At 49.3% G+C, this 26,314-nt stretch overlaps 1 protein-coding gene across 10 annotated transcripts in view; it reads right to left on the bottom strand.

The window, feature by feature from the left end:
- INPP4A (inositol polyphosphate-4-phosphatase type I A) overlaps positions 1-26,314 on the bottom strand; it is a 130,520-nt gene extending 104,206 nt beyond the window's left edge. For 4 of the 10 annotated variants that reach the window (XM_073897823.1, XM_073897826.1, XM_025868969.2 and 1 more), the window contains exon 1: positions 26,086-26,312. The gene's annotated coding sequence lies outside the window, so the exon portion shown is untranslated. Of the gene's footprint in view, positions 1-7,370; positions 7,685-25,704; positions 25,809-26,085 lie in introns of those variants that run through there. The other 6 variants (XM_073897818.1, XM_073897824.1, XM_073897822.1 and 3 more) reach the window with 4 other exon arrangements.

The following is a 26,314-nucleotide window of genomic DNA, read 5'->3' as shown; positions in this document are numbered from 1 at the left end:
ATACACATGCACACATCTAACACCCATGGCTAAAACTGTTTTAATGCGACCTCATGTCAAAAGTTTGCCCAAATCATTCTGGTTTCTGAGGCTACAGACTGAGTGGGTCATAGCAAAAATGAAATGCATGTTGAAACATCTTCGAAGAACACCAGTGAAGGGTTTCCCTGGAAATGTCTTTCAGCTCTTCCTAAGGCCTGGCCCTGCACCACACCTGACCGGGGGCGACATCCAAAGAAGGCACCACCCAACTCACCACCACTTCTTCCACAGCCCTGGAGTCACACTTCTTTCCCTTCTGCTCCTTAAGTTCCTGGCCAAGAAGGGAGAAAAACCCCCACCATCCCTCCCTGCAGGGGCCCGAGGTGCTGCGGGCCAAGGATCTGGGCTCTAGTTCCTGCCATGCCTCCCGGTGAGGGGAAGGGAAAGGCTGTCCACTCAGGGACAAAGACCCACCAAGCAGGCCCTCAGCTCCCTTAGAGGCCAGAACTAGCAGCAGGTGGGCTTTCCCCTTCCCTTGGTGCAGTGGGCTCTTACAGGCACGCAGGGCTCCAGTCAGGAGGCATCCAGATGGGGGTCAGGAGTTCAGGAGACATCCAGAGTGGGGCACACCTGTGCTTGATCAGCCCCCATGGGCCAGCTCTCCTCACCCCCACACCCACAAGTCCAGAGCTGGGCTCCTTAAAATCTAGGGATGTGACAAGGCAAAAAGTAGGATTCTAAAATCTCAAGAAGTGAAAAGGAGACGAAAAAGGAAAAAAGGAAAGATTGAGGAAAGTCTTCGTGGCAGCCCCAAATCCTATGTGTGGCAGTGGGTCTGATAGAGACCCTGCCAGATGGGTTAATTCCTCACAGACTTAGCCTGCGTGTGACTCCTTTATATGTTCAAAAGGAACATGCTCTTCATAATCAGTGTCATTAAGAAGGCTTTGTGGCTGTAATTCCCAAGCTCGTAATGAAAAATAAAGTAGCCTCTGTTATCAGGAAGCCAGCGGGGCTTCCCTGGAGCTGTCTCCCTCACCCCCATCAGCACGCCAGGCACTAGGCGGTACTGGCCCCTGGCCACTCACCGATGCCTGCAGCAAACACGGCCTCGCCCTGTTGCAGGGGTGTGGAGACAGCTGCCTGCACGTCGGCCTCGTGCGGGTTCTAAGGCACCCAGGGAGAGGGCCCAAGCCATCGCAGCAGAGACTGCAAGGGAAAGCAGGGGACAGGGGAAGCGCAATTCTAAACCGAGTTGTCAGGATGGCCCTTATGAAGAAGGGGACATCTGAGCAGAGACCCAAGGGAGCTATGAGAGCAAGAAAGCCATGTGGGTATCTGCGGGAAGACATGCCAGGCAGAAGGCAAGCCAGGGCAACCTGCCTGAAGACGGAGTAGGGACAGTAGGAGGAGACTGGTGGCCGGTCTCGGGGGGGCGGAGGCGGGCAGGGAAAGCCCTGTGGAGCCTCATGACCACTGCTTCACCTCCCTGAGCAGCCTCTGGAGGGTTCTGAGCAGAGGCTCGAGCTCATGTGATTTTGCTCTGCAAAGTCTTCTGGCTGCTCTACTAGAATGCGCCCGAGCAGGAGCGAGGGCGCAGTACTGAAGGCAAAGTGAGGGCACAGGGAAAGGAGACGTGTGTGTATTCGGAAGACGGAGCCAGCGGGACTTCCTGACAGATGACACAGAAAGCGAAGGGCTGTCGAGGACACTCTCGAGGCTTCACTGAACACCTCAGTAGCAGAAGGACGGTGTGGTCACTCGCTGAGGTGAGGAAGAGCGGGTGACTACGAGCATGAGTCTGGTCTGGGACACGTCACGTGTGCGATGCTTACTGTCAGGAAAGCAGTGGAGACGTCTAGACCGGAGCAGTGCACTGAGGAATTGTCTGCCTGGGGGACGTAAGTGAGCCACCAGAATGGACGACACCACCAAAGAAGCGAGCAGAGCAGAGGTCCCAAGACTGGGCCCCGGAGGTATTGGGGAGTGGAGGAGAAACTGAACCAGCAGACTGACTGAAACAGGAGGGCAATCCAAAGTGAGGGGCTCTGGGAGCTGTGGGGAGAATATTCCAAGGATGCAGGAGGAAGCGAGAGGCCACCGAAGGGTGAAGCCCGGGGGCCGGCCACTGTTGGGGGGCAGGGCACGGCGTATGAGAGGCTGGCCTCAGAGCACGCGTGTGGCACCCATGCTGGTGGGTGGTCTGCCCAAGTGCAATCCAGGCTGCTGGAAGCGGGCCAGCAGCAGGGAGGGAGGTGAGGTGAGGTGGAGACAAGAGGTAGTAAGAGATTTGAGGAGAAGGTACGAATGACTGTCCAGGATAAGGCTCAGCCAAATCCTGCCCACCATTTGTTTTTGCAGAGTTTTAATGGAACACAGCTGCATCCAACTGTTTCCCTACCGTCTGGGGCGGTTTTCACACCACCACGGCCCAGAGATGGGTGGTGCTGCCACAGAGCTGGATGGCCCACAAAGCCTGAAATGTTAACTAGCTGGCCCATTCCAGACAAAGCTGGCCAACCCCTGGGCCAGGACAGTGGGGAAATATGCCCTGGGTGCCAAGTGGTCCCACCCACACTCTGTGGTTGTGAAGTTAGAGACCCGTCAACGTGGCTGTGTCCTCTCCAGCCACAGGCCACTGCGTGAGATGTGCTCACGCAGTGTGGTTTCTGCAGGGTGTGGTTTCACCAAGTGAGCCGTTGAAGGGAGAGGGGCCAGGGGCTGCTCTGTCAGTCATCGTCAGCCACCACCACCACAAAGCCATCGCCGGCTCCAGGCAGAGTACTCTGTTGCCGCATTTCACCTTCCAGCCCGGGACACTGGAGGACTGAGGCTCAGCACGTAAGAGACCGGCCCCACACAGCCACAGGGATTCAAAACAGGCTGGCCCTGGGCAGAAGCCCAAGTCCCAAAGCCCCAGGGCCCAGCTGCTCCACCCCAACTGCACCTCAGGATCACCTGATGCAAAGGTGACAAATGCCAATGCCGGCCCCACCTCCACATGATTTTACTGCGGGAGCAGGGGGTGGAAAGCAGGCTTCCATGTTTCTCGAAAGCCCCCAGCTGAGTGTAATGTGCAGCCATGGCGGAGAAAGTCACAGCACAGTCTCGGTCCCTCCCGAACCCCCAGCACCTGCTCTCCCCAGGCTGTTCACAAGTGTTCTGCTGGGCTGGCTCCTTCTCTGCCATCTTGGCCGCGAGCTCCAGAGGCATCCTCCAAGCCTGCGAGTTCCCAGTGACAGGGGTCCATGGTGACATGAGGTCCCTCCTTCCCTCAATGCCCAGCCATGAGCCCCGCATCTGGCCTCAGCTGGATTTATGGTCCCCTTGTGAACCCATGAAGGGTTACAGACTTCGATCCTTCAGCAGTCAGGAGTGTGTTGTTTCGGGGTGTGTGGGTGGCTCAGTTGGTTAGGCGTCCAACTCTTGGTTTTGGCTCGGGTCAGGATCCCAGTGTCATGAGATCAAGCCCCGTGTCAGGCTCCACGCTCAGTGGGGACTCTCCTTGGGATTCTCTTCCTTCCCTCTCCCTCTGCCTCTCTCTCAAATAAAAATAAATCTTAAAAAAAAAAAAAAAAGAGTGTGGTATTTCTCCTTCACAAACTGAAGCCTCCCTGGGTTCAGGATCAAGACCATCAAAAAAGAAATGCCACAGGTCTCAGGCCCAAAAATGTGACCCACCAGCCTCACCCCACACGGAACTACTCTGGTCTGGGTTTCATTCCCCTCCCTTCCTTTATCATATTTCCCTGAGAGCACCTGCAGCTTTTCTGTTCTCTTTACTAAGAGGTCAAATTTGGGGTGTCTTGCCTCCTTACTATAAAACCTCAATATTTTACTATTATTCCACTTATTTAGGACAATCACATGTTACATTAGTTCACGGTCTCATTGCACTGGAAAGCAAACAAAGCACTACTATCGATAAATATTTTAAAGCTCAGTTCTGGAATTCCACAAAGGTGACGTTGAACCTCTGGGCAGTTCAATCAATAGGCTGCATTCCAAAAGCCCATTTATAAGTTATTTGAAACCTAGAAAGTATTTCTTTTCATATAAAATTACCTTGAAGATGGTATTTAAGTTTCTAAGCTAATAAGCAAATGCCTGTTTTGTCGTTTGTTTGTTTTTAAAGATTATTTATTTATTTGAGAGACAGAGAGAGAGAGAGAGAGCACAAGGGGGGGGAAGGGCAGAGGGAGAAGCAGACTCCCCGCTGAGCCCGGAACCCTCCCCCCCCCACCCCCGCCCCCCGCCCAAGGCAGGACTCAATCCCAGGACCCTGGGATCATGACCTGAGCCAAAGGCAGATGCTTAACCAGGCACCCTGGCAAATGCCTGTTTAACTCATTTGTTCTTTTGCTATTTTAAAATAAGGAAAATGCTATCATAATATAAGAAAATCAAGTGTGTTTCAACGTGCCTATATACAAGAAAATCAAATGTGAGTGGATGTGTGCTGGGTATAGGCAAAAACATCTTCTGTGACTCAAGGAAAAGAAGCTCTACATCAAACGCTCAGATGCTAACCCACGGAGGCTGGAAAGAGACTTTCTGCTCACGTCCAGGGTGGAGGACACCGATGACGCTGTGTCTCTGCCGTACCTGACACCATCACACGGTGGGGGCTGGTCACTAACACTGCTGACGGGTTCTCGGTCTTAACTGGCAGCACAGGCAGGGAAAGGAGAAGGAGACAGCAGATGGAGAGATAGAGGTAACAGAGCGGTGACCTACAGACAGACTAAGGGGAAGGTGGGGAACGTGCAGCATGGGCTCCAGGCATCCAAGGGGAAAGCGAAGCAACTGTCTCCCCTCCTCTACTCAAAGAGGCTCAGAGTGCACAAGTCTGGCATGCTCACTCAGCGACTGCCACAATATATGCAAGTGTGAGACAAGCATTTAAAAGAGAGATGGAAATAAAACTGTGGGTCCCCATCAAAAAGCATGCAGACATTGTCACCTGTCGGGATACCGTCGCTGCTGTGTGTTTGGTGGCTGGTCTATCACTGGGCAAGGCCTATCTGATGCAAGTAAGTAAAGGGCTCTGTGGACAGAAAGACCTGTGACGTCTGCTCTGCCACTGACCAGCTGGGTAACTTAACTCCTCTGTACCCCAATTCTCTCACCTGTAAGATGGGAGGATGGACACGCATCCCTGAGGGTGTTATAAGGATTAAACAAAATGGTGCGCATGGAGACGGAGCACAGCAATGAGCACTCAGCAAGGCTCCACTAACGCTGGTGGCTTCTAAGTCGTGACAGGGAATGTGTGTCACCCCACTTGAGTCATCGGGCCCCAGGGCACTGTGAGCGCTCAACAGGTTAGCTTAAGAAACACAACGAGAGAGGTGCCTTCCTGAGCATCTGGGGAGAGGCAGGAGCAAGACTTGTGGGGGAGAGAATACAGACTGAGCAAGGTGGGCAGGGCTGGCCTGGACATGGGGCCAGCTGATCCCCAGAGGCCACGCTGCTGGGCAGAAGCCAGGGCCACCCCGGGAGAAACCACAGGCCCTACCCACCTGAGCAGGGGGCTCACCATGGAGAGGAGGCAGGAGCAGGCTCCACTCCCTGCGGAAGGAGGTAACTGGGCCCAGCCAGTTATCGGCTCTGAACAGCAAGAAGGAGAATGAGCTGAAGCTATGGAACAGACTCAGGAACATGGACTCCTGTCAATTTTCACATTATTTATAATACATAAATATAAATGAACAAATATACAATACAGATACAGTGTATCTGTTCACATTCACATCAAAGACAACTTTCCTCAGTGCACAATAGTGGAATGACTTTTCAAATGTCTGTCCACTGGTTTCCCAGCCCCCGACCCCAGGGCAGGAGTGGTGTGTTCTGTTTGCTGTTCTTTTCCTTCTGCCTTCCAGACTGCCCAGCACAAGTAGCTATTCGACTGATGTTTGTCCTGTCAGTGAGTCAACTATTTGCACATCTCCCGATGCACTATCTCTCTCAGGGATTAACACAGTCCATCCCAGATGTCACCTGTCCTTCTCCATGTGACTTCTCCCTGGCTGGGACTGGCAACTCGCAGTGAATAAGGGCCCCTGCTGGGCCAATCCATGCTGGGCCATTTCACCCGTGTGATACCACCTAATTTTCACAGGGTTGTTCTACCATCATCATACAGATGAGGAGAACGAGGCTGCCCAAAGCTATCCGGCCACAGTGAAATAAAGTCATTCATTCAACAAACATGTCCCGAACAAGTTACAGCCGTGGCACCTGACCCCGAAGCTCTTATTTTTTTCAAACGACCAACGTAACAACATAGGAAAATGACAGGGGTTTATCTGTTCATCAAGTGCATCTCCAGCAACATCACAAAATGGGCCCTACTGCAGAGTCAGAGAGAAGAAAGAACCATGGCCACCCAAGAGCTGCTCACCCTCTCCAAGCCTTGGCTTCCTCCTACGTCCCCTGAATGTCCTCTGAAGGCTGCTGTGGGATACCACACCATAGCCCATAGTGGGGCAAGCAATGGGGATGTCCACATTCTAATCCCTGGAGCCTGCGAATGTTATTTCTATGGCACAGACTTTGCAGATGTGATTAACTTAAGATCCTGAGGAAGGGAGATTATCCTGGATTACATGGGTGGGCCCTAATTTCAATCCTAAGTGCCCTTACAAGAAGGAGGCTAAGGGAGATTTCAGACAGAAGGCGGCCATGTGACAGAAGCAGAAAGAAGAAGTCACAGAGAAGATACTACATAGCTGGCACTGAAGATGGGGGGTAGGGAGACACAAGCCAAGGAATGCCAGAGACCACCGGAAGCTGGACAAGGCAAGGACCGGACTCTCCCCTAACACTACTGGGTGGAGCACAGCACTGCTAAACCCTGGATTTGTGCCCCGGGACACTGATTTTAGATTGCTAGCCTCCAGAACTCCAGAACTGTGAGAGCATACATTTCCGTTGGTTTAGCCACCGAGTCTGTAAGAATTTGCTAGAGCAGCCCTAGGAAACTACTACAGGGAATTAAATGAGAAGCATCAGCCAGATGCCTGGCACAGTGGGAACTGAAGCAATCTCAAACAGCGAAGGACAGTCCCTGCCACCCTCCCTGGACCACCAGCCGGTCTTCACAAGTGGTGGGAAGAGCTACAGCCTTACGCTGTAATGATCCTGCTTACATTTTAAAGAATTCCTTCATATCTATTGCTTCCCTCGATTGCATCCCCAAAGGGAGTTTTCCAGGCTATGCAAGGACTCTTAGCTCCTCCCATAAATACAGTATTGCCACAGGCATTTGTCTTAAACACCCAGTACAATTAACTCAGGTGTTCACAGGGCAAGCTTTGCTGTTGTCGCACGGACTAGACCCTCCTGGCCTTCGGTGTCAGGAGCTGCCATCAGGGCCCCCTTACCTTGAATAAACACGGCAAGAGAACCTGTCCCGGCCACAGTCCCTGAAGTTGGTCGGGGGGCCGGCCCAGGAGAAGGGCCAGCCGGGCAAGCAAAAGACAGGGTGGCTGCCGTTTGGCCCTCCGACCCCTTCTTGTCACCTCTTCAGCCCTGGTACCATGCACTTGGTTTTCCTTCTCGAGGGCTGAGTCCCAATGTCGAAACGCACGGTGTGCAATAAGCCCACTTCCTCCGCTCTGAGCGGCCTCCTCCTGGGCTCTGTGTGGAGGCGGCCCCATGACCCTGACAGCTCTTCTGCCTCCCTTCGGCCCCCCCTTCAGTTTCGAAGTCAGGACTGTGCTGCCCCAAGACCCTGCCACCCTGACCAGGGCCTGCAGAAGATTGGAAGACCACCCCTTCCACCAGGCCAAGCAGCCCTCAGCCACAGAGGGCTCAGGGCAGAGCTTCGAAACCTCAAGAGTATTTTAGAGAAAATATGAACAAAAAGAAGAAGCCTGTTCACTTCCTGAAAGTCATCTGCTGGTCCCGGAGCTGCCTTCGTGGCTCCCATTCTCTGACCTTCTGCAATAGCTGGGTTTACCCAGCAGACGCTGGTGCCCTGAGCGAGCTGACAGCCACTAACAGGGCAGAAGGAAGGCAGAGCTGTGTACGGATTGAGCCATGGCCAGAAGAAAGAGCTGCCTCAGTGCTCCTCGGCCACTGGCACTGCACGCAGCAGACCCCGGCGCCGAAGGTCTAACATCTGCCAAGCTTTGGGTGTGTCCTGCTGAATCCTGCACAGGGGCTGGTAAGCAGCCTCACAGACACATACCTCTGAACCCTCTGGGGGTGGGCTACCATCCAGTCCTGCTCTCCAGAGCATCCCCAGGGCCAGTGTGGCAACAGTCCCTCGGTTTGTGCCTGAAACCTCCTACAGAAGCGAAAGCTAACAGGCAGGCTTGCTGGAGGAGCCCACCACTCCCCCTCCCAGGCCTGAAGACAGGGCCTCCTCTGCCTGTACAATGTGGCCATGTGTCGTAACTGCATGCCTGCTCCACCGTGGTAAACTACCAGCCGCCTCCCAGACTTCGAAGCTGACAAGGCCCATCCAACCTGACTGTGAGACGCACTTACAAGGCCCGTGTCCAGGCTGTTCCCTTCCCTCACACGCACTGCAGCCAATATGCTGGGTGGGAGTAGCTGGAACCAGCCTCAGCCAGACCTTGTCACATCTACAAGTCTGCTCTGCTCCATAAGCACTATGAATCCCTGGTCCCGCTGTCGGAGACATCCTTCCAGAACCATCCACAGCACCTGTAGCAGCTCGCACCTACGGTGGGCCCTGTGAAGTCCCTCGGAGCCACTGTTCTTAAAGCTGGCGTCAAAGGTGGCCCTGACAAAACTCATTTGGGGTGCTATGGGTTGGTTTAAAAGGTCTGTGTGTAACTAAAGGTAATATTTTAAAGAAGCGTTTCTTACAAATAATAACAACTAACCATTAGCTGCCGTCCACTCCCTAAAGAAAAAGTTACAGTCCAGATGAGAATTGCAGTCAATGGGGAGGAATTTCCAAATGTCACCTAACCCCACACTCTCCTTCTAGCCAGGACAATACTCAATCCATACCTTAGAGCAAGGGCCGGGGAAGGGGGGGTTCTCTTTCAAAGAACTAACATGTTAGTGTCCAGCACAGACTGGGAAGAGATTACCATGTTCAGAGAGCGCTACTGCACAGCCTGGCAAAGCAAACAGAAACTCTTTGCAACGAGTACCAAGATATAGTAAGGGGAGAGGGCGAGGGGAACAGTGGACACGGAATGTGATGCTGTGGGCATGAAAAAAAAATTTTAACATGTACATACATAACATCTGCTGGCATACACACAATATCTTGGGAAGAACACACCAAAAGCACATGGCACTGGTGTCTCTAGGGAAGGAATCTGGGTGGCTGGGGTAGGAGGCAGACTTTACCATATACCCTGTTACAGCTTATAATTTTTGAACCATGTACAGGTATGCCTATTGAAAAACATAAAATGCTATCAAATTATGTCCAATCAACCTAAGTACAAGCAGGTTTTGAGGACTCCCACCAAGTAACATTAGTGTTTAGCCACTAATAAGAAGGTAGAGGATTCAAAGGGGTGCTTCTGTGGGTCAGTGTCACCCCGGCAGGTGAGAAATCGATAAGGCTGCACCTGCTGCTGGCAACAGTATCCATCCCCTCGCCCCTGCCAGCGTCCCTTGCACTCTGCCCTCCATTTCCCTCTTCTCCAGCCTTGCTCTTGCCATGTTTTTCTCCCTGACTACATCACCACATCATATGGCATAGTGACGTTTATGCTCACAGTCCCCGAGTCACAAACTCTTAAAGGAGGAGCGTGTTTTAGCACAACCTCAAGCCAAGCCCTGTCCCCATCATCTCTCACTACCAACCGCCCTCCCCCAGCCACTGGCCAACAGGCTTGACTATGTTATCTGTCTACACTGCACCCCATGTGTGGAGACCCCACAAGGTCATAGGAAGAGCATGTGTCTGTGGAGGAGGTAGGGTCAACTGAAGCGGTTTCATTGCAGGGAGAGGACCCTGAGACAATTCATATCTGTTTCCAGAAGCCCGTATTTCTGGGGTTCTTCATACTCCAACACTTTCTTTTCCTCACAGCCAGCCCAGTCTTCACAGGTAGTCTAGAGTATCCTTCTCTGGTCCTGTTTCATTTCCACCATTTCAGAGACATGCCTTCCCACCAGCACGGTGGGCTCTGGGGGCCTTGCCTCCAGGTTCAGTAGCTGCGATGCCCAAGCCACTGAATGGGAATGAGGGAGCCCACCTTGGCCCACAAACCCGGTTAGAGCACAGGTGTGGTCGTAAAAATGATTACCATTTAGGAAAGGGTCTCCTCGGACCCCTAAAGAGACTCTGAGATTGCTTTTGTCACTTAAAATAATGATATAAGCAAAACAGACTAAAAAGCTTTTAAAAAGTCTGAAAAGGCTCCTGTGCGGGATGAAGTCCCAAACTTGAAAAGGGCCTGACAGACCTGGAGCCCCTCAGTGAGCTGCCCCTGCCTCTTCTGAGCCTCCTTCCTAATGCGTTACCCCCAGTGCTCCCCACACTTCTCCTCTGAAACCCCCAGCTCAAGCTATCATGCCCACCCTTGACACATAACTCCCCATGAAGTCCTGTGAACCCCACCTCAAGCTATCATGCCCACCCTTGACACATAACTCCCCATGAAGTCCTGTGAACCCCAGCTCAAGTTAACATGCCCACCCTTGACACATAACTCCCCATGAAGTCCTGTGAACCCCCAGCTCAAGCTATCACGCCCACCCTTGACACATAACCCCCCATGAAGTCCTGTGATGTCCCCAAAACCCATGAGAGGAGGAAGTCACCCTTCCTGTGCACCCCATCCTACTGGGCTTCTCTTTTCGTTCCTATGATACCTCACTTACAACCCTGGACGTATGGGAAAAGGTTGATGACATTGAGAGAGGAAAAAATCCAAGATGACCAAGCCTGAAGGCAGCATGGCATGTTCCTCCCAGAGCAGCAGGAATGGTGGCTAGGTTCCAGCTGGCTGGCTGACAGGGCCTGGGTGCCGAGGACATGAATGCCAGGGCACAGGGTGGACGTATCGGGGGCATGAGATATCAGGTTGGCTTTCACCCTGAGAACCGACTAGAGCTGGAGCTGTACCACGAGCTCCGGTCTCACTTCCCTCTCCTAAGTGAGAATGAATCCCAACTTAACCTCTGGGAAATGGGCTGTCCTCCTAGGACAGGCTGAGGCTTTTCCTGCACTTTCAACAATGAAATGGTAGCTGTGTCCATTCATTCACTCGAAAAACACTGACTATACACCTATTTTGTACCAGGCGCTGTGGGATACTCTGGAGATATGAAGAAAACTGAGCTACTTTTCCTGCCCTGAAGGACATTTACGTCCTATGACACCCCAGATCTGTTATGTTCACTGGGCATGTCCCCAGAGAACAATCTTCACAAACGCGAATGCCAGTGGGGGACACAGTCCCCCCCCCCCCGCCAATAAGGCACAGTAAAGCAGAATTTAACCTTTTAAATGATTCCTCTGGATCCCTAAGGATTTACTGTCAAGGAGCTACACACCAAGAAGGAGCGGGTAATGGGGCTCCCAAACGCGGGGGCGCAGGTGAGCCAGGCACTCAACTCTGCACATGCCAGCCCTTCAGGGTGCCCAGACTAGGTTAGTTTACTTTGGTGCCATTTTCCTTTTGGCGACCTGGCACTCACCCCCCAATTACACTCCATTAGTGGAACTGTGCACTCACTCTCTCTCAGACCACTCAACTTGGGGGCACGTGTGGTCCAAAGACCCAGGCCAGGCGACCGGAGTACTGAGCTCCCCGGCATCAGGGGCGAGCACTTGACCCAGGTCCACTCAGCGTCACTCCTTCCCCTGGGACAGTCCAGACCCGCACCGACCATCTTGTCTCGCAGTGAGGGTCACTCCCACTGGACAAAGCACTGCTTGAGCGCTACACAATCCTGACTTAGGGCTTTATTCCGTGCTCCACCGATGCTCCACTTCAGGTGTCTCCAGGCCTGTGGTGGTCGCCATCTTGAACTCAGATGCTGCCCAAATGCCCCTATGCCCCTGGCAAAGGTTCCTGGGCCAGTGGCCACGTGAAGTGTGCTGACAGCCACCTTCTCCAGTCAGCAATGCTTTCGAGAACTTCTGCCTTGTCTGTACTTTTCTCCCCCGCCATACTCCCTTGAAGGCACCTTCCCCTTTAAGAGCGGGAGATGAAACATGGAAATCAGAACCACTTCCCTCCTGGCCCAGGGCCTCACTTTCTGCATTTCTACCACAGACTGACAGTGTCCCAACGGTCTTTGTTTCCCCTGAAAAAGCATAGCATGTAATTCACTAGGCCCAGACACCCACCCTCGGCACCTGTGGAATAGGAAGACAAAGTCCACATAACACATGGACCAGCACACCCAGGGAGGGGGAAGAAGAGTTCCATGAAGTTCGATGGACACCTCCCTTAAGTAAAATATTTCACTCTCAAAGATGAAGAAACAACAACAACAACAACAACAACAAAAAACCTATGTTCGTACTGAGAAAGAACTGGGTAGCAAAACAATCAACAATCTGGAAGAGAGGCACCAGCTCAGGCAGTTATGATTCCTACTGGGATCTGAGGAGAGATGCTGTGCTCAAGCCTTGCCCACAGAAGCCACTCCTGGGGTGGAGAAGATGAGAAAGGGCCATCTGATAATCCTGGCCTTTTTAAAATGTGAAGTTAGATTTTTTTAAAGGCTTGGAAAAATTACTACAGATTAGCAAATTGTCATCAGTAGTTTTGTTAACACAAAAAGAAATTCCCTTATTTCAGAGGCATGAGTTCAAAGAGTGTGTCAAGAGGGTAAAGATTCTTGAATACATACTCGTCTACACCCCTAAGTCCCAGGGATTTTAGTCAGACAGAAAGCAAAGCATGGTTCCTCGGGGGAGCTCAACTTCCCATAGCTACTGCCTTGCTGGGTGTGTGTGTGTGTGTGTGTGTGTGTGTGTGTGTGTGTGTGTGTGTGTACGTACACACAGAAGATGTGTAAGTAGATGCATGAGCAGTGTGTGCAAGCACACGAGTGGTGTGAGCGCACTCGTGACAGGTGTGTGCCGACACACGCACTGGACCAGGGTGGAAGGAAGGAAGCAGAACAGCTAGCCAGCTTTACCCAGGTGTGCGGCAGACAAATGCTTACACCCAGAGGCCGGGGGGCCGAGGAGAGCCCAAACTTCTCTTACCATGCCTATTCCTTGGTCTGACATCTGACCATTGGAGAGGCCCTCTATGGAGTTTAGGAACTGCCAGCACATATATCCTTCTTAAAATCCAAATGCCTCAAAAAGAAGAACACATTCAATTTTGCTAACACCTAGAATAAACTGGTTATTAGATCGCTTTCATCCAACAGAGAGTGGACACTTGGGATCACCCTTCTGAAAGGAAAAGCAGGGTAAGGAAGGAAAGAGGCAGGATAGAAACACAGACCCAGGTGCCACCCCCCATCCAGCTAGTGAGACTGGCCCTCCCCACACTTGGGAAGGGCACTTGTCTGTGGCAGATTCAGGGCAGGGAAGGATGAGCCAGCCCTGGAGACTCTGGTGGGGAGAAGCTTGTCTGCTTCCTCCTGGCCCCCCTACTCTAGGCCTCCTTCCCACTCAGGCCATCTTGTCCAGAGGTCCTTGCCTGGACCTCACATGCTGCCTGAAATCCCCCACCCAGGCAGCCCTTCCCTCTGGACACACCCACGGCTCCAGAGGCACCAGAGGGACTACTGGTGGGAAGCGGCTCTGGGACCTAAGTCTCGGCCCTGGCCCTGAGAATTTAGTTCAGAACTCTGTCTGCCATTCTTGTGTTTTAAATGAGAAAATGACAGATCAAAGGGATCAAGTGACCTCTTTCAGGCTCTTGCGTGAAAGCAATGTGGAAGTGAGAAAGGTCTCAAACTCTCCACTTTTTAGTCAGCTGCCATGCCTATAGCCTCCCCAGAGGCTTCCCCCCAAATCCTGCCAACATTTGCCCAACAAGCATAAAAACTCACCTTCCAAAAAAGACAACTTGCAGGAAAAGACACAGCTAGTTGCCTCCAACGTGTACTCTTCGCTTCCTCCTTCACTAAGGGCCCAGGACCCTGACGTTTAGTTGGCACAGGGCCATCCGCCTCCCTTGCAGCTAGCTGTGGCCAGGGGTTCGGTGCTTGCCAACAAGATATACAGACAAATTTGATGAGGAGTTCTCGGGAAGTGTGCCTTCCTCCAGCCTGGTGTCTGGAAGGCCCATGAGCTGGCTGCACCTCTAGCCACCACTTTAGACAGGAGGCACAGGGCCTCACTGCAGGGAAGGCAGAACATGAGCTCTGACTTCGAGAAAGCCATACCTGTCCTGATTAAGCCTCTTTTCCTTCAGACTATTTCCCATTCTATGCAGCCAAATGTTAATCCTAACAATTTTACCACTCCCCACTTATATCCTATACACACACACACACACACACACACACACACACACACACACAGGATATATGGAATGCTGAGAGCTGAGGATAAAGAAGAATACTATTTTAGATTTAAGTTAATCAACAATCCCTTTTCCAGAAAGAGTCAGAAATGCTTTAAACAAAGCATTCTCAAATTTACCTTGGGCTCCAGGATAGAGTGAGTACATTCTCACTCTAATAAGATTCATGTTGTTATAGGGTTATTTTATAAAACAGTTTCTCCCCCATATAATCAACATTTATAATCCTACAAAAAAAAAAAGGCAACCAATCCTATTTCTAGGCCTGAGTAGCAAGCTCAAAAAGCTTTAATATACCAAATTCCTGTTTACTGCCCCAACCATTTAATGGCTCGGCTTGCATATTTAGTGCAGACAAGTCTAGGTTATGAGGCATTCGTTACAGTTAGTCCATTAAATGCGGTTCACTGTCTAAGACATGGGCTGCTAGGAACCATGACAAAGACGGGTACAATCCTTCACAGTTAAGAAAGCAACCAACCTGTGGGTCCTCATAATACTGGTCAGACCCTGTGATTCCCAGTTCCAAGGAATGACACAGCGATCACTGCCCTGGGATCTAGTATCTCATCTCATCCTGTTGGGAATGAGTCTGTTCCACGATGGTTTGGAACCCTCTCTGCTACGGAAGCGGCTGAGGCTGTACTTGCTGCTGTAACGAGGAAAGACCTGAACAGCGGACAGAGTGGCCTGATGGTTCTTAACAACCAACTTGGTCTAACAGTGGTACCGCCATCTTGGAAGCACCCTTTCTCTCTGAGGCAGTCCACCAACCTGCAAAAGGCTTCTCACTGCTTCACAAACCGTCTGCTGGCTTTTCTCCTCTTTGACCAACGAGGTTAACCCCTAGCTTGGTAGAGATATTTGACTAATTAAGGATGATTAAATAATCGAGTTGACTCAAAATGAAAACATCTTTCTGCACCCCCCCTAAGTAAAGTTATTCAAAATACCATACTGTTCAAAGGCACCTACGATGATCATCACCAAACACGTATCTTAGGCAATCACTGGTACATTGCCAACTCTGTGCAAGACTATTTGCATTATCCAGTAAGACAGGTTCCTGTTCTCATGGGCTCTGCAGTGTTTCAAGGAGAAAGACGCACAAATGAAGACTGTGACAGCTTTTAGCAATGGAAGCATCCCTGAAATGTGTTCCGGGCTCTTCTTGGAGAGAGAGCATTCATACAGTCTTATCCATCTGAAGCTTTGTCTTCAATCCTTTTTCATCACTTTATGCTTTAACTAATAACTTTAAATCCACGCACTCTTTATGTAAAAGGTCAGGAATGGATAATAGGAAATAAAATAGGTCAAAAATAGAGTAAAAGGAGGCCAGAGGGAGGTAGGTGGAGAAGTCAGGGAAGGATATCGAACTGCCAGAAAGAGACAATCCAGATCTGAACAGCTGTGTATAAATTATCAGGGGAAAACATCATGAAGCAAAGTGGCCTCCATCAGTCCACGGAAAATGGCAAGGATTTGGGCATCAATATACAACCCATAGCTGTACTGGGGGACTATCCACAAAGGGCCTCAGAAGGGGGGGCGTGGGGAGGGGCACAGGGTGGAAGAGCCAGAGGCACCGGGTACTCTATTTGGACCAGGAGGAGTTTGGTCTGCATGATACACAGACAGCTTCAACCTCCACGGACATAGCCAGGGTACTGCAGGGTCTCTGACACTAAGTGTGTGTACTCTAGGAAGCTGCTGCTGAATCACGGCAGAAGGGAGCCCAAAAGTGAAAGAGAAGAGGCAGAAGCCTGATTTCCAAGGCCACTTCCCTAACTACTGTGTCTGTATGTGGATGTCACCCAATGCCAACTTTCCCCATGCAGCCCTCGGGCACCATCCCAACTCTGGATGATTGTTAGATTGGGGGCAAAGGGAGAAAAAAATGAGGGCCCCCCCCTTCACTAGATGAACGAGGAAGGAAGAAGTCAGATTCGGCGGGATTTTTACCAAGTCACTGGCCGGTTAGGGGCAAAATCCAAACGTACGCTTCTCTTCTGCCTCGGGCGCTGTCCACAAGCAGGCTGTTTCCCTAAGGCCAGTCCACTCACCCATCACTCTCTCCTCTTCAGAACCAGAACAGTAACAATGTTTGGAAGATTCTGGGGTCTCCTGACATTTCTTGGCACACAGCCCCATCTTAATCGGGCTCTATTATTGCATTTAATCAGCCATTAGATTATCAACCAATTATGTAATGTGATCACTTTGTTTAACATTTGTATATGCAGAACACAGCCAAAGCAAGAAGAAATGTGAAAATACTCAACATCCATCTCACACAATCACAAGTTTTTATGTGCTTTACCAAAAAAAAAAAAGTGTCAGTAGAAGGCTTAGCTGGGTCAGTGACCACCTCACAAAACGTTAGGAGCCCCGGCCCCTCCCACTTCCCTGCTCCCCCTCTGCCCACATCCTTCTCTGACCTTTGCTGGCAGTTCCCTTGCAGAACCTTCTTCTTCTGTAACATTTCCCCTCAGAGACACCCTGGGCAGGAGTCAGAGATGAATGTACCTTTTGAATACATTTTTTTTTAATGGCTGTTATATGCTGTTAATGGAGGGAGAGAGAAAATGCACCAGTGCAAAAGAATGTTTTGCATACTCATTAGCATAGTGATTAATGTAAATTTAGGAATACACAGTGTGTTAAACTTCAAAAACTACAAAGTTTCCTGCAAAGATAATGGAAAAGACTCCTAATGTTTTTACCTGCCACCTTTATTAATAGTTCTAAATGGTATTTGGGGTCGGGGGGGACACTAAAAAATAATAGGAGGTTCTTTTCTGCTGTAGTTCAAGAATTCTAATAAAGTGGTATGGCAATGACTGTAGGGCAGTGAACTTTCCCCAAAAGGAAAGTTCTAGATGACTATATCACAAACTTCAAAAGTACTGTAATAACATTGCTTGGTAACAGATGGTGATGGCACTTATCATGGTGAGCACTGAATAATGCACAGGATTGCTGAATCATTATGTTGGACACCTGAAACTAATATAACACTTATGTTAATTATACTTCAATTTAAAAATCCTTAAATCTTTAAAAAATATTTCCAATAACATACAGGCAAGCTCAGTGGCTCAACAGTTTGCAAGCCAGGAAAGCAGCTATCTCCTCCTAGAGAGAATTTTCAAACATTATAAAACCCATTTTTCCTCCACAGAGAAACTTTCTAAAGCATGGACATGACTTGAAGGACACTGAGAAAACAGAATACGTTTTTTAAAATAGGGGCAAAAAAAAAAAAGGGGGAGAAAACAGAGTTATCAAGGCCATAAAACTGAGAGGAAAGATACTGAGTCTCCCGCAAGATAGTAACTTCCCAACTACAGGGGTCCAGAGCACTGCAGTGCACAAATCTGCTTACATTATTTAATTCACACAACCCCCTGTGCACCAGGCACTTTCCCCATTTCCCAGATGAGAAAGTTGATTTAGGTTCATGTCCAGCACTTTTTCTTCCCATAATCCAACTTGTCCCCCTCAAAACCAGCCACAGACACCCCAAAGAGATTACTGCATACGCTTTGTGGCACAAACCAGACTATCACCTGCATTAATGCATAACACATGCATGCCAAAGGCAACCAAGGTAACTTGGAAGTTGTCCTGTTACTGCTGAGTCACAAAGGATTGCAGAGGGAATCACAGGTAGCGCCGGCTCCAATGAGGCCAGCCTCAAAACAAGTTGAATCTAGATACCAACCTATTTATCTCATTCTCTCCCTCGCTCTCTGTAGGTAGACATGCTGACCCACCCTGTTAGGAGAAGGATGGGTCAGGCAACCAGAGTTAACTTTTAAACCTCTGACAAATCCATACACTCCCTGCCATTGCCTTCCAATCGCTCAGAGTAGCCCTGCTAAGGATCCTCAACATCATCAGGAGGCTCTGGCCCAGGTGGTCAAACACCACAGACGATAAACCAGAGTAAGACCACAACATCTACATCTTTTGTGCTGCTGTCTCCCTGGGCTACAGCTCCATTCCCACAGAGCCCACACTGCTAAAAGTCCCCTTGCATTTTAGATCAAAATTCTCCGTCTATGGTGAGTCACAGATCCCTAAGGTTCGGTTGAAGGTCAGAAGCCCTCTCCCGAGGAAAAGACCCAACGTGCACGTGTGTGTGTGTGTGTGTGCGCGTGTGTGTACACATGGCCAGGGTAGCCCCCTCCTCTCTGTGCTCAACCTTCAGATTTGACACATTTTAGCCAAAACTGACAGTAGGAAACCCTGACATTGTAACAATACCCAAACACACACCACATGCAAATAACTACGTTTTTACCAAAAGATGTCTATCCTTCCTATAAGACATGTATTTGCATATTTTCTGTTTTATTTCAAAAAATGTTTAATGCTGGCTACAATCTCAAATTGATTTCGCGAAACACTGCTGTTTGAAAAACACCGTTCTGGACCCTTCCCACCCTGTCTCCTCCTCAGGTGCTCTTCCTTCCTCAGCAATTAGTACTGATGTGGTACAGCAGGGTATGAGACTTCCTGGATTAAGACAAACCTTGAAAAGTCAAGAAAATCTAGAAATACCTTGGGAAGTCCAGAAAATCTAGAACTCTCTCAGCTCACTAGTTTCTGGAAAAATCTGGAACAGTGGGCTATTTTGAGCTCACAAATTACACCATGAAGGTGGCTATTTCACTTCACAGAAACATAAAGTTGGAGCTGTACTTGCAAAAGGGAACAACGGAGCAGGTCACCCTGGGCAGAGCCAGAGACAGCTATGCACTGCCATTGAAAGTGGTCCCTTAGGCTGTCTGCAGGCCAGTTCCTTAAGCATCCCCAAGGCCCTACGAGCTGTACTGCTTTCTATTTTTTTCTGAGCAAGGAGTGGCAGAGTAAGCAAACCCTACGCATCAGAACCAACTACCAGAATGGCTCTGGAAAGTGAGTCCTAAGGGCTAGTCTAGATCCTTGGTAGCTGGCCCAGTGGACTTCCATCCCTGCTGGGCCAGAGACAGAACCTGGGGCTGGGAGGTTACCAAGTTGCTTCCTTTAGTCCTATGGGGAGGATGTGGGCCACTCTCAGAGGAGCTGGAGAGGCTGCAGGCATGGGGGCTGGGAAACAGCTGGGCGAGTAAACAGGGGGGGCCGTGGAGAGCAAGGACACCCATAGGCTCCTCCGTTTACACTATGGACTGACCACCCAACACGCACTCTCCCTTCTTCCTACTCTGGGAACAGTCCTCTCTGGATTCAGGAAAAGCTAGCCCCATCTCCAGCTGAGGAATGGGGGTGGTCTTGATTAGACTATGAGCAAGTCTCAAACTTGAGCTTGCATCAGGATCACCTGGAGGGCTTATTAAAACAGAGTGCTAGGCCCCATCCCAGAGTTTCTAATTCAGTAGGTTGGGGTGGGGCCCGAGCCTGCACGTCTAATTAAGTCTCAGGGGATGCTGATGCCGCTGGTCTGGGGCTCAGACATGGAGGAACACGCCTAAGCCAATTAGCACACAGCATTCTCCCGGCCTCCTGACCTGGGTCCCAGGGAGGCCACATGGTCCTCACTGCTCCCACAGACCAGAGGGAGGGCTGGTAGAGGCTGTGGCTAGGAACTGGCTGGTGTCAGAGGGAGGGAAACATGCAGTCCCGCTGACCATAAGGACCATCTCGTCCTCATGAGGAGGCTGACTCTGGGATGATACTAGCAGTGATGGATGGAGAGAGGAGAAGAATCTAGGTCCTTGATGAAACTGCAAAATTGCTGATAGAACTCCAGTTCTGTGATAGTAAATGACCTTATTGTTTACTTGGCAGCCAAAAGCACCCCAACGGACACACCCCACAATCCAGGAAGACTCTTGAACCGGGCATCCCTATTACCTAAAAGGACCCTGTTCTCCAGAAACATATACTTGGCCTAAATGTATTCCCTTCACACTTCCAGAATTTGTACACCTAGGTCATCCTTCTTGAAAATTCTAAGTAGTGGGTTAGAGGATGAACCATTTGAAATGCAAGCAACACAGGGCAAAGGAGGGAGTTCTACATCCTGGAATGAATGAATTTTATCAGACAGCAGCTGATACCAGCTGTACAAGAGCTATGGTAGGGGCGTGGGGAACAGGAAGAGAGGCAGATGATTTCAGGAGACCTCAGAATTCTACCTAGTAAGTGTGACAGGAAGGGCACTGCATAAACTCCAGGCCAGGAGAATTACCAGATGTCAGAGGGAAAGGCTCTGACAGCGTCCCAGGAAGGGAGCTGCAAGGAGCTGAATGCTTTCCTCCTCCAGAGATCCCCTCCCAGAGGACACCCCTCTGTCTTCCTGACCCCATAGCAGAAAATGGACATGATTTCATCACCACAGGCCATCCCCAACTGGAGCCTTCCTGCTTCCGAGGCCTTCAGCAGGTGAACTTTCAGATTCCTCCTTGAAAGGGGTGCAGTGTCTCACCTGCCCCAGGTTAAGGACTGTGAGCCAACACTAGGGGCTGGCTGGGCGGGCTGGCAGGCACGTGACAGAGCATGAGTAAGGTGTGTGCAGAGACCATATTGAGGAGACAAGCACACAGCACCCCGGGGCCCTGATTCCCCATTTCCCAGCCAGCTTATGACGAAAGGGATGGTGAAACCTGAAGAGAAAAGGCTGCTCTCATTCCAAGTTCCACACTTGCCCTCACGTGCTGCACATGTGAACTCATCATCAAGATTCACGTCCCTGAGATGGCAGGAATCAGGTGCCATTCCAAGCACCTGGTGTATCAACTCATTTAACCCCCCAACAAGCCTCTGGGGTTGCGGATGAGCAAACTAAGATAGAGAAAGATTAAGCTACTTGCCCAAGGTCACATAGCTGCTGGAGGCTCACAGGGACTTTGGCTCCAGAGTCCACAACAGTTTGAGAAAGAAAATAAATGGTTTTGAAAGATGTGTATGTTCAAAGTTCCTTACTTACAGATCAAAATACTAGCAATAGAAATATTTGATATTGGAGGCTCCAGGTAATTAATTCCCATCCCTACATTGATACAATAAAGTATTTATTTTTAAATCCTGTGCAGGAAGCTATGTGATTTAATGGAAATGGCACTAGATCCAGACAGACCTGGGTCTGAATCCCAGTTCAAGCTCTTCTAACCACTCTTAGATGGATACCTTACCTACGCCTCACCCAGCTTCCTCTTCAATACCACAGCTCACCTTCTCACAAGACCTTGCAGGGGATGCATATAAACACTTGGCCCGGGGCCTGAGATGTAGGGGGTGCTCAGAAAATGGTAGTTTCCTTCTTCTCTAGGATGAAAAATGCATCAGGCTTAAAGGAGACTTGTAAGGCTGCCAAGAATAAAGTCTAAAGTTACAGTAACTTCCACAATGCAGTAATATAAAGAACAATCTAATGAGAAAAAATGGGCAAAGGATATGCACAGGTAATTTACACAAGCAAAAGTAGAAGTGAGCAGAAAAAAAAAGCTTTCAATATTTTTGGTAATTTGAGAAATGCAATGAAAATAATAATGCCTTTTTTATCCATTAGATTGGCAAAAATTGACAAGATTTATACTCCTCAGTGTTGGCAGAGTTAAAAAGAAATAGGCAGTTTCACATCCTAATGGAAGGAGTACAAAGTGAAAGCCTCTTAGAAGTGGGGGCAATTTGGCAGAGCTATCCATTTAAAATTACTCTTTGACCCAGAAATTATACTTCTAGGGATCTAGAAGACTGAGATATTTGTATTAACAATAATTTGATTCACAGATTCTCCACTATTTTTAGAGTAGGAAATTGGAAAAAACCTAAATGTCCATTGATAAAGGACAGTCAATTTATGATAAACCCATACTCTGGAACACAGACCAAAAACAAAACAAAACAAAAACATTTTCACATCAGTACATATAGATCTCCAGCACACAGCACTAAATTTAAAATGCAAATCAGAGAAAATTTTGTGTAATGTGTGAATGAGTGCACATGTCCACTAAAAAGGCCTAGAGGCAACAACCCCTGAGTAGCAATGAGCACACCTAGCATCCAGATCTCGGTTTTTAAATACCATTCTCCATTACAAGGAACAAAGACTCTTTGGAGAAACGGCCAATTCCAGGGCTGGAAAGTATAAGCCGAGTGTTGAAGGTTTTGTGCCAGGGAGTAAAAAAGTCCTCCAAGAATGATGAGGACATGTCAAAAGGACATAAGGGGCTCCTTCAGGCCAAATCTGGGACAATTTTAGCAACAAAGTTAATAACAAGAGTAAGAGACTATAATCTCTTGCATAAAACAGGAATTCATGAGTGCAGAGGTGTAAATCAAAGAATAAACAAGGGAGAAAGAAATGTTCTTCCTTTCAATACAATTCCACTGGTAAGTATAGAAAGAAATATGGAATTAGAAAATCCCCATCTGTCAGCCAGCATAATAACTGGTTCAGGTAAGAATCATCAATGGATTCTAAAACTAGTGAGTCAAAGTATGGGGAGTAACGGTATATTTATAGAATCTGGAGTTAATCTTACTAAGAGATACATATTAGTTACAAAGGGAAAATGGTAACTTTTCTGTTAACAGAACCTGGAAGACACCACCTTAATCAAGTGATCAAAGTTAACCCGACCAGTGAATGGAACTAATCAACAGCATATGCCTCCCTTGGCTGGGGCACGCTGAGAATGGTTGCAGGGTCACCCCTGGGCTACCTTCGCCAAAGGCACATAATCTTAATCTAATCATGAGGAAACTGCAGGCACACCCAAAATGGGAGACATTATCCAAAAAAAAAAAAAAAAAAACAGGTGGCAGTCTTCAAAAATGTCAATGTCATGAACTACAAAGAAAGACTCAGTAACTGGTCCAGATGAAAGGACAATAAAGAGACAGGACAATCTGACACAATGTATAATCTTGGATTTTCTTTTGCTCCAAAGGACCTTATTGGAGCTACTGGCAAAATCTGAAAAAAACCTGGATAGTAAATAATAGTGTTGTATCAATGTTTGATTTCCTGATTTTTAATAACTATATTGTTGTTATATAAGAGAATGTCCTTGTTTTTAAGATATACACAATAAAGTAGTCGTAAAAGGGCTTCATGTCTGCAGATTACCATTAAACCGTTCAGGAAGAAAGTAATGACACATGAACAAATACGAGAGAAGGATAAAGCAAATGTAGCAAAGGTCAACATTTGGAGAATGTGGGTAAAGGATAGCCGGAAATTCTTTGGATTATTCTTGCAACTTTTCAGTAAAACTGAAATATTTTTTAACAATTTAAAAAGAGCAAGGTGTGCATATGTACAGAAATATAGGTAAATTCCTAGGGATTCGGTTCATGATGGCATTTTGCTTTTAAGCAAAATGGTATTAATATTGGTCTCCCCAAAATACACTCTCCTCACAGAGCTTCTCTTCCAGAACGCTAGAAAAATGTTATGATCTCTCAAGACCAGCTCATTAATCAAGTTCTACAAAAGAAGCAACCACATAATCAAATCTTCTTCCCTGCAGATTTGTACTCTTTTTTTCCTCAAGGAAAGCCAAAGCATCCTGACACCATGAGTAGTTGATGATGCTGAGAACTTTGCTAGAATATGTAATCAATAAAGGAGTTTTTCATAAGAAACAGGGTCCAACCTCGGTCCAAAGTCTCCCCACCCCTCTGTCTTACTGGATTCTTGAGAGGCTGCGGGGTGGGGGGGGGTCACCGGTCAGCTAGTCCCATGAGCCTTTCTGTTCCATTCCTCGGGTGCATTCGCAGATCTGCTGGCTGAGCAGAATGTTCCCAGGTAGGCCGCTGGCTAAAGGGACTTGTAGGGTCAGTGGTTCTCTCGGTCATATACACCCCCATCTCTCTGGTGCTTTACGGTTCACAGCAAGCTCTTGTGTATATTATTTTATTTCATCCTTTCCTTAAAGCAACTTAAAAAAAAAAATCCTGATACTCAGTTTAACAGCAATACAAGAAGATACCCGGTTTCCCAAACAATGGAATAAACTATAATGTCTCCCTTGACTTCCAGTCTAAAGCAGATAACACTGAGATGGTGTAAGCCTAATGAAAAACCGAGACATAAAGCAGCCACCAGGCTCAGCAGAGCCAATTCTACTGCTGAGCCGAGGAGAAATACAGCCTTCCTTTCTCTCTGCATCTGTCCAGCTTCCTTTTGCTTAAGCCCTGTCTTCAGGGCACACCCTGCCAGGAACTTAGGCTGGTTGTTACAGAGGTGTGTTTAGAAGACACCACAGGGAATGAGGCCTTGTGGGTTTCCATTCACAAGCAACAACCACCCTTGGGACAGCATCACGGTCTTCTGACAGCAACCCTCCAATAGAACCACCACACTGGACTCCCCATGTGGGCACCATCATTCATCTTTCTTCAGAGAAATCAATGAATCAAATCTTCCAGGAGTAAACATGTTAACAAAAATCCCCCAAACAAAGGCCCTAGCCTAGATCCAGAATCAAAATTCCTCTTAAAGCCTGTTTTCAACCAATGAAAAATTAAGTTTAATTCTAGGACAACCTACTCTATGTGCATTTACCAATGCCAACAGCATCTACATCCCAAAACAAATGGCAAAGCAGGTTCTGTTCTCACCTTTTAGAGTTGAGAACACTGAGAACCAGAGTTAGCAAGTGGCAGATCCAGGATTCACACCCAAGTCAGCCTGTTCAGGCCCCAATCCCACTGGCTTGCCCACAGTCCACCCAATCCACTGCGAACTAAGATGAATCACACAGAATTTCACTGCAACATTCAAAATGCCACCCCACCCCCTACTCCCTTGGTTTAGATGCCCTGTGGGCATTCTACTCTTAAGCAGCCTCCCAACCAAACACTTCCAGTGGCAAAGCAAAAGACAAGAAAATGGGCTTTACAACTGTTAATACTTCTTTCTCAACAAGAGGAATATTTTCATGATCTGTCATTATGGATGAACTCGGGCGGGAGGAACACAACATTATGTAATGTCAGAGGGCAGGCGACAAGGGGGGAAGGGAAAGCAAGCCCATCCCCATCCCTTCGCCCACAAAGACATAAATTTACCTTTGACATTTTGAGTGTTTCAATCTTCTGTGGCCTACACATTCACGATTGGCTTTTCAAGAGATGGTCACAGACCCCTGCAAATTTCTCAGGCCTCAATTAACTGACCAGTACAGCCAGAAAGAAATAATATACAAAAAGCCAAGATGCCAGAAATGTCGGGGGGCTATGGCCCGGCAGAAAAGGTAAGAGTTGAGAGGATGGAGACCAGATGTCCTACACTGAGATGCATGCTTATTTTTACCCGGTTATGTTTACACCCGAGACACCGCGAGGCCTTCAGCGTCTGGAATCAGATCAAAGCAAGAGCCAAGATGTGGCCTCGGGGTCGCCGCGTCCTGCATCCTGGCTTCCCATCGCCCGCTCCAGCTCCGCACTCCCTTCAGCGCGAGACGGCCCGGGTCTCCTTCTGGCTTAGGGGTCGGCCAGGCTTGGATTGTTCTCCAAAGCCGCAACCGCCCGCGAACCGCTAGGCTGTAGGATTTCCATGACAACCGCGGGCGCCGTCTCCGTCCGGCGCACCCGGTACCGAGATGCGTGCCGCGCCCCGCCCCGCCGGGTGCATCCCTGCGCCCGGCTCCTTGCCGCCGCCGCGTCGCCCCCGCGCCCAGCCTGGCCCACCTACCTGGCGCGCCCCGGCCCGCAGCGCCCGCGCCCTGCTGCCCCGCCGTCCTCGGTCCCGCCGGGCCGCGCGCCCGAGCCCCGCAGCAGCAGCGCCGCCGCTTGGTCACCAAGTCGCGGGCCGTGGCCCGGCTCTAGGTGCTGGTCCTCCTGCGGCGCCCGGCCGCGAACCCGGCACCCGCGCAGCCACCCGAACTCCGCTGCCGCTGCCGCTGCCGCCGCCGCTGTTCGGG

This window comes from Callorhinus ursinus, unplaced genomic scaffold (genome assembly GCF_003265705.2).
Source record: "Callorhinus ursinus isolate GAN/ISIS: 27379988/994484 unplaced genomic scaffold, GSC_fseal_2.0 scaffold10, whole genome shotgun sequence".
Lineage (NCBI taxonomy): Eukaryota > Metazoa > Chordata > Mammalia > Carnivora > Otariidae > Callorhinus > Callorhinus ursinus.
The sequence above is the reverse complement of the archived record's forward strand: the minus strand, read 5'-3'. Positions and strand labels throughout refer to the sequence as shown.